Genomic DNA, 6,637 nt, shown 5'->3' with positions numbered 1-6,637 from the left:
GTAAAAAACTAGATTTAAAAAAAAATCTAAGAAAAACTCTAAAAAGAAAACCAACAACAAAATCTGAAAATAAAAATAAAAAGTACAGAACAGATCTGATAACAATAACAATAAACGAAAAGATTTGATAACTATAAAAAAAAAAAATAGTGGCGCAACTAACCAGATCTGGAATAAGTAACACACAATTTTATTTTATTTAAAAAAAAAGTACAAAACTGAAAAAGGAGAAGAAGAATAAAAAAAATTAAAAAAAAAAAAAAAAAAAAAAACAGATCTGGAAAACGGGGAAGGGGAAGGAGGAGCATGGTTAGGCGGCAGCGTGAGGGTTGTGGTGGTGCGGCATGAAGGAGGGAGCAGTAGGTGTGCGATGCGGCTGGTGGTGTTGTTGGCGATGAGCGGCTGGGGTCATGTGTTGTCGATCGTGGTGGTGCTGGTGGCTGTATGCGGTTGGGTCGTGGGTCTTTGGTGGTGGTGGTAGACGGTGGTTAGGCAGGGGAGGAGAGGAGGTAGTAGTTTTGTGTACAGTGGTGGCTGTGCGGGGTAGGGAAGGCGATTGTGGGTGGGTGGAGGCGATCTGGGGGTTGTGGGGTCGTGTGGTGTGGTGTCGGGTGTGTTAGGGTGGTGGTGGTGTTGATGTCGGGTGTATTGTTAGGGTGGTGGTGGCGGCAGTGGGTGGTGAGAGGATTTCTTGAGTGATTTATTTTAGATTTTTTTGGGTGAATTAATTGGGGGAATTATTTGAGATTTGAATTAATTGGGTTTTAGAGAGATAGAGGATTGAAATTGTGAGAGATGAGTGAGAAGTTAGTGGAAGAAAAAATGTTATATAGTAAATTAGTGTTAGATTAAGGTGGATTAGAAAAGTAGAGAGGGAAAAGATTTAACTAGGCCATAATCCCTCTTTTTTTGCGTCCAATCTCAACCCTTCAACCTTCCCATCCAATGGTCCTAAAGAGGATTTATGGACTCACAATTGAAAGGTGGACTTAGATGAACCTTATACTATATATATATATATATATATATATATATATATATATATATATATATATATATATATATATATATAGGGTTAGGATCCTATGAGAACCCCCTTCCCGTGAGAACCGTGAGAACTTCAGGTTCAGAACCATTGTACCAAAGGTTCAAAATCTTTGTACCAAAGACTCAAAGTAATGTATCCAGACAAACTACAGTTACCACACAAATTCTCATTATAGACGGGAGATATCCGTCTATAGTTATAGACAGGCCAAATACCCACCCACTTTAAGCATAAGACAAACAACATAAGTTGCATGGTGGAGTCCAAAAATATCACCACTTTAAGCATATTTGACCCGTCTTTCACTATAAACGAATATATCCGTCTATAGTGAGACTAATTGCAGTTACCTGATTTTGAATTTGTCTTGATCAATTAACTAAAGAAATATAGAAGTAACATCACCACCATAATATATTTCATAAACAAAAGTGTGCCATTAAAACATGATAAGCTCAAAGAGAGATAGATAATCACAAATTCGCAAGCAGTACTTGGCTAATACAATATTGTAACTTTTCAAACCTCAATCGTAAAATATATAAGCTTACATGTACACCATGTCTAACGAAAGTAATAGAAGCATTGATAGGCGAGAAAATTATGGAAATTAAAAAATTTGTTGTAAGACGAGTTACATGGCGTTGAGACTTTATATTCACTACAGACGAGAAAATTAGGAGTTCCTCAATATAAGAAAAGCATATGTACAACTTGTCCTATCCAACTAAATTGTTTAATTTGAACTCCCAAAATTGTTTAATTTCTATCCCACTTACATTCTCTATCTATCACAACTATTATTCAAATTTAACATTTTTAAATCATTACTCTTTAGTCTGTACTGTTTAACTTAGAAACCTTTGAACATTTGGTACAAAAGTTTTGAACATTTAATATTGATGAGGCATATTCTGCACCCGCTGACCGAGTCAACATATTGAGCAAGGTCAAAGATATCCACAGCAAGTCAACATATTAGACAGCCTAACCGACGCAGCCTGTCGGCCTGTCACTTTGGATCTCGGCTGGGTAACTAGCCAGACGGGAGGCATACACGCGTACTCACATCCAAGTCCCCTCGGTATGCAGTCAACCAGGCCAGCCGGCCTGCCATGGGTCCCTCGGCCGAGGGTAGAACAGTCTTTTCACCTGCTCTGCCACTTGGCCACTTGGCCACTACGTGACAAAAGGTGAAAGTCTATAAATACTCCTCAACCCTCATTGAGAAAACGATCCAATAATCGACAACTCATCCATAAACTCACTATTAATCTGGTATAAACTCCCTTATCTCTCTACAATATACTTTGCCAAGTAACACACAACTTAATCCCTTCAAGTTTACTGACTTGAGCGTCGGAGTGAGTACGCTCGGTACCAAGCTGAGCCCTCAGTTTGTTCATCTTTACAGGAGGGACCGAAAGGAAGAGACAAGCAAAGACGTCATTCAACAAGCTTACGTGGTCACAAACTCTGCTCCGGAATTACACTCAAAACAATTGGCGCCGTCTGTGAGGAGACATACTAAAAGCTGGTCACCTACCTTACAAAAAAAAAAAAAAAAAAAAAAAAAAAAAAAACCAAAAAAAAAACCATTCAAAGAGCTAAGAAGATGTCAAAACAAATTTTAACTTGTGAGTGTAGAAACCGAATTCTACCAGGATGAGACATTCCCTAATTTCGAGATCGGGCGAGTCCCCCACCGGCCGAGTGATTGAGCCGGTGAAGTACGGGATGCCAAGAGAGCCAGAAACACCGCTGCCCACCGGCCAGGTCACTGTCATGGGACATGTGGTCGATGCAGCCAAACTGAAGTTGTTCCTGGACCTGATGGGTGGTACGCCGGTCACCCCCGTCACGACGACGGTGACGGCAGCGCCTCCACTGGTGACCAGGGCCCACAAAGTGACTCCGAACAACTTGACGAGAGTATTACAAGGAGCTGGGCATGCAAGGACGCCGGCGGTGCCCGTGGTGCCAGTGGCAGACCAAAGTCCTTCCCCCACTCGTGGGAGGACAGCGTCGCCGCGGCAACAACGAGGCCACCCCCGAAGAAATGAAGAAAGAAGTCCGACTCTCCAATGTCGGACAACAAGAAGCCCTTCCCGCCACGGGGAGAGAAGCCGGACTAGGATTGCGAGGAGCCGATCGCCACGTGTCATTCGGCACGTGGTCAGACAGCCCCTCAATGCCTTTGTCCTCGAAGTCCCGGTGCCGACAAAATTGAAGCTGCCGCCCCTATCATACAAAGGGGATAGCGACCCAACCGACCACGCCGAGGCTTTCGAGTCGTACATATCGGTATGGGAGCAGCCTGATGAGGTGTGGTGCCGAGTCTTCCCAACGACCCTCCATGGCATGTCTCAGAGTTGGTACAAGGGGCTACCTAATGGCTCGGTGTACTGTTATGCCGACCTAAGGGACAGTTTCATAGCCCAATATGCTTGCAACAAACGAAGGGCCGTGGAGACATCAGATCTCCTGACTATCCGACAGGGGGAGGACGAGTCCCTCCGGAGCTACGTCAAGAGATTCGACGCTAAGGTTCAGCAGATTCGTGAGCTGAACACCGAACTGGCGGCCTTCGCACTGATGAAAGGCCTGCCGAAAGGGGAGTTCAAAAATGAGCTCATCAAGTGCGAGGACCTCAACCTAGACTCCGCCAGAAAGATGGTCGACCGAGCCATAAAGGTGGAGGACTATCACAAGACCTGGGTAGGCCACAGTGAAGCTGGGTACCCAGAAAGGAGGAGCCGCCGGGACAACGTAGACGAAGGACGCCGTGACATGAATAGGTCACGACCTGAGAGATTTAATAGGAAACAGAACTCGGCGGGCGCCGGGGGGAGTTCGGGACCATACACCCCGAAGCGGTACAGCGGTCTCACCCCCTTGGTTAAATCACCGGCTGAAGTCTTTGCCCTAAGCAAGAACGAAGGGCAGAAATGGGCAAGGCCCCCCAAGGCGGGGGAGGGGGGGGGGACGGCGACCTCAGCCAGTTCTACGACTACCACGGCCAACCCGGCCATAAGACCGACAACTGTCGGCATCTGAGGAACGCCATCGAGGAGCTGATCCGAAAGGGGGCCCTCGGCAAGTATGTAGCTGGAGGCCCAGAAACAAGCTCCGACGGGGCGAATACAAAATCAGTATTCCAGAGGATGGGAGTGATCCAGTTTGTAACCGGAGGAAACGAGAACGGTGGGTCAGTTAATGGGCACAAACGGCACCTGAATGAGCTATACCAAGCCATCAACTTTGTGCCCAAAACAGCGACCCCCGCTTCCACCATCCCCGATATAACCATCGGAAAGAAGGACTACGAAGGAGTCATCGCCCCGCACAGCGACCCTCTCGTAGTCCACCTAGACATAGCCAACCACTTGGTCAAGAGGTGCCTGATTGACACAGGCGCCTACACAAACATCATGTTCAGGGAGTGCTTTCTCAATCTCGGTCTGAATATTGAAAACCTGAGCCCCTGCACCAACCCGCTATACAGCTTCTCCGGGGCCGGCCTGGTACCCCTGGGGTCAATCGGGATCGCCGGTGATGTTTGGCCAAGCAGATGCGGCCAAAAATGTTTGGTCTGAGTTCGTGGTTATTGATGGTTCGTCCGCCTACAATATCCTAATAGGCCAGGTCACTTTGAGCGAGGCCGATGCTGTGATGTCCATCCGGGCCCTGACATTGAGGTATGTCTCGGGTAACCCGGCCATAAGACCGACAACTGTCGGCATCTGAGGAACGCCATCGAGGAGCTGATCCGAAAGGGGGCCCTCAGCAAGTATGTAGCTGGAGGCCCAGAAACAAGCTCCGACGGGGCGAATACAAAATCAGTATTCCAGAGGATGGGAGTGATCCAGTTTGTAACCGGAGGAAACGAGAACGGTGGGTCAGTTAATGGGCACAAACGGCACCTGAATGAGCTATACCAAGCCATCAACTTTGTGCCCAAAACAGCGACCCCCGCTTCCACCATCCCTGATATAACCATCGGAAAGAAGGACTACGAAGGAGTCATTGCCCCGCACAGCGACCCTCTCGTAGTCCACCTAGACATAGCCAACCACTTGGTCAAGAGGTGCCTGATTGACACAGGCGCCTACACAAACATCATGTTTAGGGAGTGCTTTCTCAATCTCGGTCTGAAGATTGAAAACCTGAGCCCCTGCACCAACCCGCTATACAGCTTCTCCGGGGCCGCCCTGGTACCCCTTGGGTCAATCGGGATCGCCGGTGATGTTTGGCTGCGAGATGCGGCCAAAAATGTTTGGTCTGAGTTCGTGGTTATTGATGGTTCGTCCGCCTACAATATCCTAATAGGCCGGGTCACCTTGAGCGAGGCCGATGCTGTGATGTCCATCCGGGCCCTGACATTGAGGTATGTCTCGGACCGGGGGGAAGCACAAAAGCTCGTCTCAAAGGACGAGAGAGACGAAATTGTCAATGTCCAAGTATCTGCTAGAGGGTGCAACATGCAATCCCTCAAAGTGGCGAAAAAATCAGAGAAGGGGAAGGGCCCATCCTTACAACAGGAGGGTGATCCGATGAGCACCAACAACGTCGGCATGGTCGAAGGAGCCCAGACCGAGGAAGTGGAAATTGACCGGGCGCACCGTGAATCGCCGCCGGTGTCGGTGTCGGGAGCCAAAATTCGAGCCGATCTCCTAGACCTGCTGAGGAAGAACAAAGACGTCTTCGCGTACTCAGCCGCCGAGATGCCAGGCGTGAGCCGGGAGGTGATCGTTCACAAGCTGAACGTACTCTCCACCGCTCGCCCTGTCAAGCAGAAGATGAGGAACTCCTCGGCCGAAAAGGATGAGGCCATCAAGGCCGAGGTAGATAAACTATTAGAGGCGGGCTTTATCATGTCTTGTACTTACCCTGAGTGGCTAGCAAATGTTGTAATGGTGAAGAAGTCATCAGGGGGTGGAGGATGTGTATTGATTTTACAAATCTTAATAAACCATGCCCTAAATATTGCTATCCCTTGCCTCGAATAGATAGTTTAATTGACGCAACGGCAGGCTACACTATGCTGAGCCTGCTCGACGCCTTCTCAGGGTACCATCAGATATTCATGGCCGAGGAAGACATGCCTAAGTGCGCATTCATCACCATACACGGCACATACATGTATAAAATGATGCCGTTCGGTTTGAAAAACGCTGGCGCAACTTACACTAGGCTGGTGGACAGAGTGTTTCAAGATAAAAAAGGGCGAAACATCGAGGCTTACGTCGACGATGCTATTGTAAAAAGCAAGTCTGGCAGCGAGCACTTGGCCGACTTGAGCGAAACATTTTGTTCACTAAGGAAATATAAGATGAAGCTTAACCCAATGAAATGCAACTTCGGTGTCCGGGTCGGCAAGTTCCTCGGCGTACTTGTCAGCACCAGGGGAATTGATGCCAATCCAGAGAAGATCAAAGCAATATTAGACCTGCCGGAGCCGAGGAATCGAAAAGAGGTTATGATCTCGACCGAGGGAGGATGGCGGCTCTTGCCCGCTTTATTTCTCGGTCGGTCACCGACAAGAGCACTCCGTTCTTTACGGTCTTTGAAAGGGAATAAAGACTTTTT

Source organism: Silene latifolia, chromosome Y (assembly GCF_048544455.1).
Source record: "Silene latifolia isolate original U9 population chromosome Y, ASM4854445v1, whole genome shotgun sequence".
In the NCBI taxonomy this organism is placed as follows: Eukaryota; Viridiplantae; Streptophyta; class Magnoliopsida; order Caryophyllales; family Caryophyllaceae; genus Silene; species Silene latifolia.
The sequence above is the reverse complement of the archived record's forward strand: the minus strand, read 5'-3'. Positions refer to the sequence as shown.